General features: G+C 43.2%; 1 long non-coding RNA gene across 1 annotated transcript in view; it reads right to left on the minus strand.

Moving 5' to 3' along the window:
- LOC149748255 (uncharacterized) overlaps positions 1-12264 on the minus strand; it is a 129061-nt gene continuing 116797 nt past the window's right edge. The window contains exon 4 of the long non-coding RNA XR_016394711.1: positions 1-12264. This exon is cut by the window's right edge and continues 58999 nt beyond it. This is a non-coding gene — a long non-coding RNA (uncharacterized LOC149748255).

The following is a 12264-nucleotide window of genomic DNA, read 5'->3' on the forward strand; positions in this document are numbered from 1 at the left end:
GTCTTATCTGTCAAAGTTACTGCCTCTGCCATGAGCTTCAAACGCCTGTTTCAAAACCCAAAGCTGAGCACTGGCTCATTTCTATCTCCCCATTTCAGTCCATTCCTGAGGAGGTAAGCCTCAGCCTCACTGTCTAATTTTAGCTGAGGAAGGACTGTAGATTAAAATGAATTAGTAAGAATGAAGACACTTCAAGCAAAATTTGAAAATATTATTCCTCTACATGTTGTATCTAGGAATAATAAAATTAATGATTGCATTTGTGAGAAGTATATGAACCAGTAAATAAAATGTGTTAATATTTTAACTGTTCAGATGGGCTGTAATGTGTATGTTATTCAAAGTAAAGCTGGTAGATTTCCAAGTCCTCTGGGTCAGAGTGCCATTTCTGAACATTCATTCAACCTTTTGGAACAAAATCATCCCAAATTTTAGCCACCTGGAGTCTATACTTCCCAGCCTCTCTTGAGCTAGGTGTGGCCATTTGACCAAATTCTGGTTTAGGACACTTCTGCTTACTGGCCTTGTGAGCTTGAATAAGCCATAGAGTCTCAATCACAGAACGTACCAGAAAGAAGCATGGAGATAAACTACCTAAAAGCAGAGGAAGGATGAAAGACCAGAGTTGGGAAGTGAGGTTCCCAGGTTCCCCATGATCCACTGGAAGGGCTGTGTCTGTAGCCCAGTTGTCTGCTGGCTATGGTAAGTTCTTTATACTACCCCTCAGCCCCCTCCCCTTCTCTTCCCTAAAATTCAGCTTCTTCTTCTGCAGTGTGAGGGCAATAACAGCACATAGGTAGTAGACATAGTGGATGACTCCCCAGGTTCCGTTCCACGTGGCAATGAGGTTTGAAAAATGGAGACTCACTCCAGAGGTGAACCCTGATTAGTCTCAGCCAATTATAATTTCCCCCACTTCCCCTACCAGTGATTGATTCACAGCCCAGGCCTCAGCTAATTAGCCTTTGATATTCCCTTGGTACAGTTTTTGGACAAGGCATGGGCATGTGATCTAGGTTGGTCCAATCAGAATTAAGATTTGTATTTGTTGGCAAGGAAGAAGTACACCCTCCCCCTCCCTTTCCCTCTTCCTCTCTCTCTTCAAACATGAAGGAGAAAGCCTACAGTGCTGCCTGGGTAGCCATCCTACGACCTAAATTATTCTTGTCCTGATGTGTTGTGAACTTAAAAGAGGCAACATAGGTAAAGCACTTAGCGCAGTGCCTGGCCCATAATAAGTGCTCAGATAACAAAACAGTCTGTCCACAGCTACCCTGGCTCATAAGGAAATTACCACATGGTTCCATTCCTTCTACGTTAGTCAAGGTGCAAGGTTTACCTTTATAGCCCACCTCATGCAAATAGTTAATATTTCCCACTCAGTGTTCAGGAGGGTGTTTCAAGGGGTCCTGGTGGATTGTCTTCCAGCTATAGATCAGTGGGAGTTCATCAGGGAGAAAAAAGTACATCTCCCTTCCACCCCATTCCTCATCCTAAAGACAGGAGGGCCTTCCTCACCCCCTTTACTCCAAGTATTTCCAGTTCCTCTGTACCTTCCTCCCCAGTCTGCCTTCTCTTCCCCCGCCCACCAGCCCCAGTCGTACTCAGTTTGGGAGAACAGAAAAACTTGCTTTAAAACACCCATCTTAACTTTTCTGTTGGTCACTGTAGCCTACAGCTTCCTTAAGTCTTTGTTTCTGCCTCATTAGGGAAATAAAGAGTGGTTTTCAGTGTACCTGTGAGAGAAAAGGAGGGTAGGAAAAAAAAGAACAGGGTACATAAAGATAGATTCTCCACCTATTGAGGAACAAATGCATTCACCCGTTTCAGCATCCAATCAAGTGTCCGGCTCGTTACAAGGACCTAAGTCATAATAGCTATTGTCATGTGTAATAAGTTCGCTGCAAACATAGCCCCAATTCTCTGTCTGCCTCTTCTCATATCTTTGCCCTTTTGCCATGTGACTTTGCAGCCCCTCCCTTCAAGAGATGGAGACTACTTCCTCACCCCTAGACTCTGGGCTAGCTTGTGATTTACTTTAGTCAGTAAGATTCTGGGAAAGTGATGGCGTGCCAGTGCTGAGTGAATGCTTTCCTCTTCCTCTTAGAACCCTGCCTCCATACCATGAAAATAAGCCCACACTAACCTGCTGGAAGATGAGAGATCACGTGGAGGAGAGACAAGCCACCCTAGTGACTGTAGATGCTTGAGTGAGCCCAGCTGATACAAACAGAGCTTGGGCAAGATCCGCAGACCTGCCCAGACCATCTATAGATTCGTGACCTGAGATAAATATTTACCGATGTATGCCACCGAGGTTTTTCTGGTTGTTTTTACATAAATATGATTGTGGCTATAGCTAACTGATGTGTTGTTTATTATTACTATTATTTTCAGCAGGCTGTTGGCTGAAGACAAAAGAGCAATTTTGTGGGCAGGCTGGCTGAAGGCTGCTCAGGCAGAGTCCCATAGACAAGTTGGCCGTGGACTGGGGAGGTGCACTGGGCAGAACCAGGAAGGGAAAGAAAGCACCTCCTGTCTTTGCAGCAGTGACCTTCCCATAGTTCCACGGTCATCAGTTTTTTGCTTACATGCACATCTCAGAAAGAATTTTGAAAAACTATGTACCCCGTTGCATATTTTTAAGTTCACATGTAAAAGTTTTCATCCTAAGTTTAGTGATTACAAGAGACGTCATTTTCTCTTTGCTGTAAATATTGACATTTAAACATAAAACTATCAGTCATTGAAAATACTGAAGGGAATCTGGGCTCATGCTCACTACCACCCAATTTAAAATATGTGAATAATCTTCACGGTTGAGAAATTTTACATCTTTCATTTTTCTCCTTGAATTCGTATTTATTTGCTACTTCTTTCATAAACCTTTAACATAATTTAACATACTTTTAAAATTTGAGAATCTTTTATTGATCGCCCTATCATACATTAAAAATACATTAAATATATATTTTAATACATTAAAATGCATTTTATTCTTGTGAATGTAAGGCTCTCTGTGTTTCAAAAAATTGGTTCTGGATTGAATTATCACAAAACGGACCAAAACTTCAAAAAATATATATATGACAAATTTTGATAATTTTTAAACATAGAAAGTGAAATATAATTGGAAAGGCATCTTCTAATGAGTTGAAATATGATCTAGCTTTTCATATGCATTTAATGAAAGAAAAGGTACATTCTGCTGAAGATTAATCAGTCCAGAAGAATAATATTATTCTTGTTAATAGGAGGTAGAAAAGATTAAATATTTTATATGGTAAAATAAAATGAGCAGTAGCTATCTTTGGATGATTTCATAAAAAGGATTTTAAATTACCTTACTGACTAGCATACACTACATCCAAAACAAGTCGCCTAAACTTTTTATCTGTGGGTTTATTTGATGTATCCTGAATGTCTTGGCAAGCCTTTCAGCTATATTTAAATGAATCGGTGTCACTAAGCTACATGCTTGGGCTGTGCTATGGTGTTATGCCTTCCTTTCAGCTGAAGACCTGACCTGGGTTTAGTACTGAGTGTAGTTGGAAAGTACTGCTTACGTTTAACTACATTTTTAAAATCTGAGCTCCTTCTTCTTTAGAATTCAGTGATTCCGGCTGATGATCTTTTTGCTTTGCTGTCAGTGGACTGTCCTTCAAGAAGCAAAGTTACCTTGACTTCTCCCACGGAGGCTATGTATCCAGAACATCCTAACATGGTCAAAATACTGTTTCTTAGACCATCTTTCCTCTAAACACAAAATGTATTTACATACCTTGTAGCAGTGAATCTTAGATTGGGGGTAAGTGAGGGGTATGCCTCACTTACTTTTTAAAAAAATAATAATAATAAAATGGTAGAAAAAATTTGTAAATTCAAAGGTATTCTCATTCAGATCAAACCAGAAAAATGTGTATATGGAGATTAAGGATCTAGACAATGATTCCCTTAAAACAACCCATGCTCAGTACCCCTTTGAACTTTTTCACAGGCCCCTAGGTGTTACTGCCTTTGTTCACAAGGTGCTTTCCTACCTATACAAAAGGCTCTGGCATCCCTGTCTCATCTGATCTTGCAGGACTCTGTATCCACTTTAAAGATGTGCAAACAGAAGCTCGGGAACATTAGGTGATCGTTCCAGGCCATGTATGCGGTCAGGGATAGCGTCAGGATCCCAAATCCAGTGCCTAGACCTCTCACCCTGTAGATGAGGGTCTGGATGCTAATAACGTGTTGGCAAAATGTCCACTGTGTGTCAGGCACTGGGCCAGGCTGGAGGAGGCATCCATGGGCCTCCAGCCAGGGTTGAAATAATATTGATAAGCTATTCATAAAGAAATACGTCTATTATCAATCAATGGATAGATGGATAGATAAGGACAGAGAGAGAGAATAAGAAATTATGTAATTCTTGTTAGGACTGATCATTTTCAACATGAGAAAAAAGACAACTATAAAATTTTTAAATTTAGTCATAAACCATATAACCTTAAATTTAAACAGGAAATAACAGTATGAACACATGATCTCTCTTTCTAAAAAATGTCCGTTTCTTACCACTGTCCATTGGAAAAACCTATAAGTAACAATAACTCAGAGGCAGTGAGCACTCCTAATGCCCCCCAGCTACCAGTTTACAGAAAGTACAGAGGATGGAGGAACATGACAACCAACACAGTGGAGATGCAACGCTGAGGCCAGAATGTGGAAATTCTCCAGGCCAAAAGCCCTGATTTCTCCAACAAATAAATGGCATAAGAAAGTGGAGGGAAGGGTGCTAGACATGAGTGGTCAACGAAATACAATGTGTAGTCCTTGTCTGAATCCTGCTTTAAACAAAATAACTCTAAAAAATATATTTGAGACAATCTAGGGAATCTAAACACAGAGTAGGTATAAAATAATATTAAAGAAATATTGTTTTATTAGGTGTTATGGTATTATGGTTATGAAAAGTACCTTCAAATATTCAAGATATATATGCTATATATATGGAATCTAAAAAAGAAAAAAAAAGGTACTGATGAACCTAGTCGCAGGGCAGGAATAAAGAGGTAGACACAGAAAATGGACTTGAGGACATGGGATGGGAGGGCAAAGGTGGGGCGAAGTGAGAGTAGCATCGACGTATATACACTACTGAACGTAAAATAGTTGGCTGGTGGGAAGCAGCAGCATAGCACAGGGAGATCGGCTCGGTGCTTTGCGATGACCTACGGGGGCGGGATAGGGAGGATGGGAGGGAGGCTCAAGAGGAAGGGGATATGGAGACATGTGTATACATACGTCTGATTCGCTTTGTTGTGCAACAGAAACTAACACAGTATTGTGAAGCAATTATACTCCAATAAAGACCTATTTTAAAAAATTTAAAAATAAAATGCTCCACTAAAAAAAAAAAGATATATATGCTAACATATATATACGTTTACAAATATATATATTTACGGACAAAATGACTGATGTTTGTGATCCCCTTTGAAATACTGCATTGCTGTGGGTGGGAGGTAAATAAGTGGAGGATAGAAGAAATAGCAATTAAGTAAACATCATCTTGAAGTGCTCAGAAAGGAGTGCTCTCCTAAAGATACCCAACCAAACCAGTGCTGGACACTGTGGCTGCCCTGCCCAGATCCCCACCCATCCCCTTGCTGCTGTGAATGATACCCACGGGCCCTTCTCTGCAAAACTGCCCTTGGCCAACTGAACCGCGGCCATCTTGCCAGGAGGTTAGGCATGACCCCGCCCCACAAGCCATCAGTCAAAGACTCACGCAAGGGTCCAAAATGCAGGCACCCTTGCTTCTGTGGCGCAATTTACTCTCCAGAGATCCCCGCGGGATCAGGCTGAATCCCACCCAGACTGCATCCTTTTTAGCCCCTTCCCCTGCCTCATCCTACTTCCTTCCCTCCGTCTGTCCTGAGAGCTCTCTCCCATTCAAACGTGTGCCAAAGAACCCCACCTCACGCTCTGCTTATGACAGACTTGGTGTGGAGAAGAGGGCGGGGTTGTCCCCAATGTGACAGTAGAGGATAAAGCCAAGGACCCACCAAGCTGGACTGGAAGGATTAGAGAGAAGTTGCTAGGTGTGTGTAGTTGGGGCATAGTAGGACTAGTTATACCAATAAAACAGAAGGACTTGGGGATAAGCACGTCAGCAGCAGCAGGAGACTCCTTATACCTTCAAATATCCCTTTAGAGCTCCCCCATCCGAGCAAAAGGGAGCTCCGGACAGTGACCCTTTAGTTCCAGAGGGCTGGGCAGGTGAGGGATGGGGAGTCTGGTGGGCTAGCTGAGCAGCACTTGGGACAGGACCTCACCTGGGGCTCCAGAGACCTGCCTCCTCAGTGCCCAGAAAGTCCCTGGAAGTAACTTTAGCCCTTGCCTCTGGGATTCACCTGATCCTGTGCTCTGGCTAGAATGAACATTTTATTTACATCTGCTCAGAACAGCCCTCCTTTTCTGGGAAATATTCCTCCAACCTCATTCTAGTGAAGGTTGCCAAAAACAGTACCTCACCCCAGACATAATGATTGGTCCAGAGACAGGCACATTACTAGGCCAAGACAAACAAGGGCTAGAATTTTCAACTTTTAAAAAAAATCACAGTATTTAATACCCTAACTAGGCAATACAGTTATATAGTTCAACAATCAAAAAGTCTAGAAAGGTATAAGGCAGAGAGTTTTCCTCCACAACTAGGCAATTTGGGTGCAAATATAGACAAATACAAATTTATCAACTCACCCTCCTTTTATGTTACTTAAACGGCAGGGTAAAGTACACATTTCCTGCTCCTGGATTTTTTCCCTTGACATTGTATCTTGGTGGAGATCTTTCCATATCACTCTAGGAAGTACTTCCTCACCTGTATTTTTTTTAAACCTAGAGCTACAGAGTATGCTACTGAATATATACAGCACGGTTTAATCAGTGCCCTCTCAATGGACATTTAGGTTATTTCCTATCTTAGCTGTTTCAAACAACACAGCAATGACTAATCTTGTACATATATCATTTTACATGTCTGGGAATATATGCATGACAAATTCTTAGAACTGAAGTTGCTTGTCTTGCTATATGTGAGCTAATCCCCCTCTACAGGAATTACACCAATTTTCCACTCTCACCTTTAACGCACAGAAATGCCCATTTCCCCACAACCATGTCAAGAGAGAACCATCAAAATTTTAGATTATTGCCAATCTGGAGAGTTTCAAAATGGCCTCTTGCGGTAGTTTTAATTTTCAGCATTTTTTAAATCTTTGGATTGGAAGACCAAATGCATGCAAAGCTCTCAGGAGGGGACCCAGGCTGTCAGTCTCCACACCTCAGCCCTACAGAGAAGGCCAGTTTGGGAGACAGTCAACCACAGGCAGACAGTAGCAGAACTGAGGGATAGAAAGGAGGTGGAGGGTCCCTGGCTCCAGGTACCACCCCCCCGACACACACTGGACTGCACCAGCCAGTGACTCCACTCTTGATTTAAGCTGGTGCAAGCTGGGGTTCTGTTGACCTGCATCCAGATTGAGGAACACAAACATCCTCTTCAGGCTACCATGATCTGGTTGCCAGGTGGACCTGCCAGCTGTCAGGCCAGGAACAAGAACATCTGTAAGATGCTACTGTAGGTACAATACATCACTTTGGGAAACTGATGGTTTCTAACAAAGTTCAACATACACCTACCCTAAGGACCAGCAATTCCACTCCTAGGTATGTACCCTGGGGAAATAGTCGACTGCCTGTGTCCCCAAAAAGTCATAGCTGCTTTTGTCATAACAAACACTAGATATTACCCAAATGCCCATCAACAGGAGAATGAAAAAAGAAAAAACTGAGGTATTTCTTTGGATAAAATACCACTCAGCAATAAAAATGAATAAACTACCAATACACACAACAACGTGGAAGAATCTCACAAACATAATGTAGAGCAGAAGTCAGACATAAAAGCGTACATCTCACATCATTCCATTGTTATGAAGTTCAAGAAAAGGCAAGACTAATCTACAGTGGTGAGAACAGCTGTTACCCCTGCAGAGTGCGTTTCCTGGAAGGAAGCGCGAGCGCACTTTCTGGGATAATGAAAATGGTCCATGTCTGGATAAGCCATTCTTTTGTGTGCATCACACAGATCATGTTCACACGATCTCGGCTGTTACCATTCGCTTATCCAACAAAGTCATCCAGTCAGAAGTTTAAGGAAATAAACAGACAAGCATATAAAGGAACCGAGACTCTGGGGCACATTTCCTCTGTGTGCTCTCCTCTAAACGCACTAGGAAATCGGCCTTGACCTTCCTTGGGATTGGCTGAGGGTCAGAGAAGTGGGTCCAGTTTGCATTTTTTAAAATACTTAAAATATTTTTAAAATGTATTGGTTGTTCCAAGTTTACTGTGAAAAGAATTTTGCATTAAACAAAACAAGTGATGGGAAAGCAACTGTGAAGAAGTGTCACCTTTCCCCAACCTCAAGGATGACTTTTCCTAGTTCATGTCTTGAAAAGGCAGGGTGTCTTAGATTATCTCCTCCATCCTCACTGGCCACCTCTGGGACCCTGGCACCAGCCTCCTCTCTGGGATACTGCCCAGCACAGGCTCCAGCAGAGAACAATGTGGATGAGCCACTTTTGTCATGACTGCTTGACTTTTAACTCCTATAAGCCACGAGCCCTGATTTTCCAAAGTCCCAGCCTCCTCTTTGCCCAGCCTCTGGTTTCTAGGAGGGACCTGCCTACTAGAAGCTTTTCACTGATAGCTGTGTAGACATCCAGCCAGACAATAATCCTGGACAATAACGTGTAAGGCTCTGCCCCTTCGTGAGGGAGCAAGAGAAGGATCTCTCATAACACATGTATAATTGCTCCCGTCATGTAAAACACCAGTGGGAATTCCTTTAAGCCACGTCAACACGTCTCAATGATTTTCAAATATAATGTGCAAAAGATATACCTAGGATGTTACGTGAGATACATATTCCTAGAAAATAGATGGCAAAGTCAAATGAAGTAATTAAGGAGTGGTGTGTTTTTTTTTAAGATTTATTACTTATTTATTTTTATTTTTGGCTGCGTCAGGCCTTAGTTGCAGCACACAGGATCTTCGTTGAGGCACGCGGGGTCTTTCGTTGCAGCGCACAGGCTCTTTGTTGTGGCGTGCGGGCTTCTCTCTAGTTGTGGCGTACGGGTTTTCTCTTCTCTAGTTGTGGCGTGCAGGCTCCAGGGCACGTGGGCTCTGTAGTCGTGGCGTGCGGGCTCTAGTTAAGGCATGTGGGCTTAGTTGTCCTGTGGCATGTGGGATCTTAGTTCCCTGACCAGGGATCAAACCCACGTCCCCTGCATTGTAAGGCGGATTCTTTACCACTGGACCACCAGGGAAGTCCCAAGGAGTATTTAATAAAAGAACTATTTACAAACATGGGGGAAAGATTAAGGGAAACGGACAAGGGCGGTAGAAGAGTGGGACCTGGTGCCATCCCTAGATCTCCAGGGTCAACTGAAGGAAACCAGGAGGAAGAGTTGTTGGAGAGACATGCCTGAAAGGAACTGCAGTATAGAGTAGAGGGCAGAGCAGGAGGGAACCAGGGGAATAAAACCAGGATCTCTCTCTCTCCTCCTGTCCTCTCTCACTGGTGCCCTCCACTGACAGAGAGCAAGGGAGCCCATCAATGAAACCCATGCCAGCCATAGAGCTGCCTCCCAGGCTCAGACCAGGTTGGTGAAGTTGGAGAATAGATTTGGAGAGACAAACAGAAAATATATTCAGATCAAGAGTGATTACCAATCTGATAACTTAATTGGATTATCTGGTAAATTCTAAATGTCACAGTTGATTGGTGATATTGGCAAACTGGCCATGAACAAAATAAGAGTGATGAAGGTGTTGGGAAGTTATTTTGAGGATGGTTTTATAAAAATGGGAATATTTAGTCTGAAGGCAAGATTTGGAAGGGATAGCCAGTAACTATCTAGTTTAACTGGTTTGATCTAGTATGACCTGTTTTGATGGTTTAACTGGTTTGAACCACTCCACAAATGCATGTCAAATCTCTTTACTTTTTCTAATTACCTACTTGAGTACACAGAAGCTTCATCAACAGTTGGTTGAGTATATCCCTCTTGAGGCTTCCCATCCATCCAAACTGTATTGTCCAAAAACCCCAGGGAGTTACTTAGTCCCAAAGGAAGCAGCCTACTCCAATGCTGCCTGAGGGAACTGGAATCTGGGCATCCTGTGACAACCACTGTTTCTCACTGCCAGACTGTGGCTGCTGGAGCTTAGACCCACACCATTCCTTGCATGCTCGTGCCCAAGGATAGTCCCTGGGCAAGCACCACAGGTCACAAGCTCAGGCACCAAGGTGACAGCTCTTCTAGCCCACATTTGCCCCCTTAGTCTCTTCCCCAGGGTAGAAATGGGCAAGCTGTCCTCAGGAGTGCTCGGGCAGTTTCTCATTCTAGCACCTGCCACATTACAGACTATCAGGGAGAAAGAAAACCTTTTCTCTACCCTCTTATGTTCAGTCCTTGGGGGTGTGCAAATTAAACTGACAAAAGACAGATTAGCGAGAGAAAAGAAAGATTTTTATTCCTGGCTGTACACAGGAGTTCACAGGGAAAAAATGTGACTCATGGTTAGAATTGCATCTTATATAACATCTTAACAGGCGATGAGGAGGGCAGAAGGGCACTACTGGAAAGACAGATGACTTTTTAAAAAGATAAATGGACGCTTAAAATAACAGATAGGAATATGATAATTTTGTGACAAGTTCTGCCTGAATGTGATGCCAAGTTCTCACCTCTGAGAAGATTAGAGTTGTTCCTGGAGAGGGTATTGATGACCATCGAGTTTGTGGGAGAGGTTCTGCTTTTAGGTAGATACGGGATTTCAGGTTATCAAATGCCTTGAACTCAAAATAATTTTTTTGCCAGAGCGGTATATCCTGATGCCCTTGACAACTCAGAACCAATATCTGTTTCTTCTTCCCCACCTACCTGTCCAACTCCCCGTGGGTAAGCCTGATTTGTTTTCAAACCTTTAAAAAGCTTCCCTGGTGGCGCAGTGGTTGAGAGCCTGCCTGCCGACGCAGGGGACACGGGTTCGTGCCCCGGTCCGGGAAGATCCCACGTGCCGCGGAGCGGTTGGGTCCGTGAGCCATGGCCGCTGAGCCTGCGCGTCGGGAGCCTGTGCTCCGCAACGGGAAAGGCCACAACAGTGAGAGGCCCGCGTACCGCAAAAAATAATTCTCCCTTGACAGTTGAGGCCATCCTCCTTACACCCAGACTTTTGAGAAAGCTGCCCTCAGAGGTACCAAGATAGCTTTCTCAGCAGCTATAGTATGACACAGAGGATGACTTCCTCTCACTAAGAAGACAACAAGGGTAAGGTATATTCCCCTGCAAAGTGCTCTGATGGTGAGCCATCTTTCCACAGAGCTACTCGACACATTTTTGACAGAATGACACCATACGGGCCCTCATATTTGGAGGCTACAGGGACAGAAGGTTCAGAAAGTGAAAGAGAGTGACAGATTTCAGTTTGATACTAAGAAGAAATTTATAATGATGAAAGCTGTTCCAAGAAAACTGGATCTAGAGTGATTGTGAACTGTGCATACGCACAGCTATGCACAGATTAGGAGGATCACAAACTAAGAAGAGACGGATTATTGAACAAATGGTATTGGGGAGAATAACCATTTCTGAAGGGGAGAAAAGTTAGACTTCATTCAGACTTCACAATAAACAAAAATTCATCTGTGTTAAATATGTGCTAAATACTTTTTAAAGAATGTAAAAATATAGATTAAAATGTAAGTGATACTTAAGGTTTTTACAGAATGGAGGAATGTGTCTATGGATAAAAACAGTAAAAAATTTCCTTTATTTATTTATTTTATTTTATTTTTGGCTGCATTGGGTCTGCGTTGCTGTGCGCAGGCTTCCTCTAGTTTTGGCAAGCAAGGGCTACTCTTCATCGTGGTGCGTGGGCTTCTCATTGCAGTGGCTTCTCTTGTTGCAGAGCATGGGCTCTAGGCGCACGGGCTTCAGTAGTTGTGGCATGCGGGCTCAGAAGTTGTGGCTTGTGGGCTCTAGAGCACAGGCTCTGTAGTTGTGGTACACAGGCTTAGGTGCTCCGCAGCATGTGGGGTCTTCCTGGACCAGGGATCGAACCCTAGTCCCCTGCATTGGCAGGTGGATTCTTTTTTTTTTTTTTTTTTGCGGTATGCGGGCCTCTCACTGTTGTGGCCTC

Source organism: Delphinapterus leucas, chromosome 10 (genome assembly GCF_059928025.1).
Source record: "Delphinapterus leucas isolate spDelLeu-1000000601 "Yukka" chromosome 10, BTC_Dleu_Yukka2, whole genome shotgun sequence".
NCBI classification, from domain to species: Eukaryota; Metazoa; Chordata; class Mammalia; order Artiodactyla; family Monodontidae; genus Delphinapterus; species Delphinapterus leucas.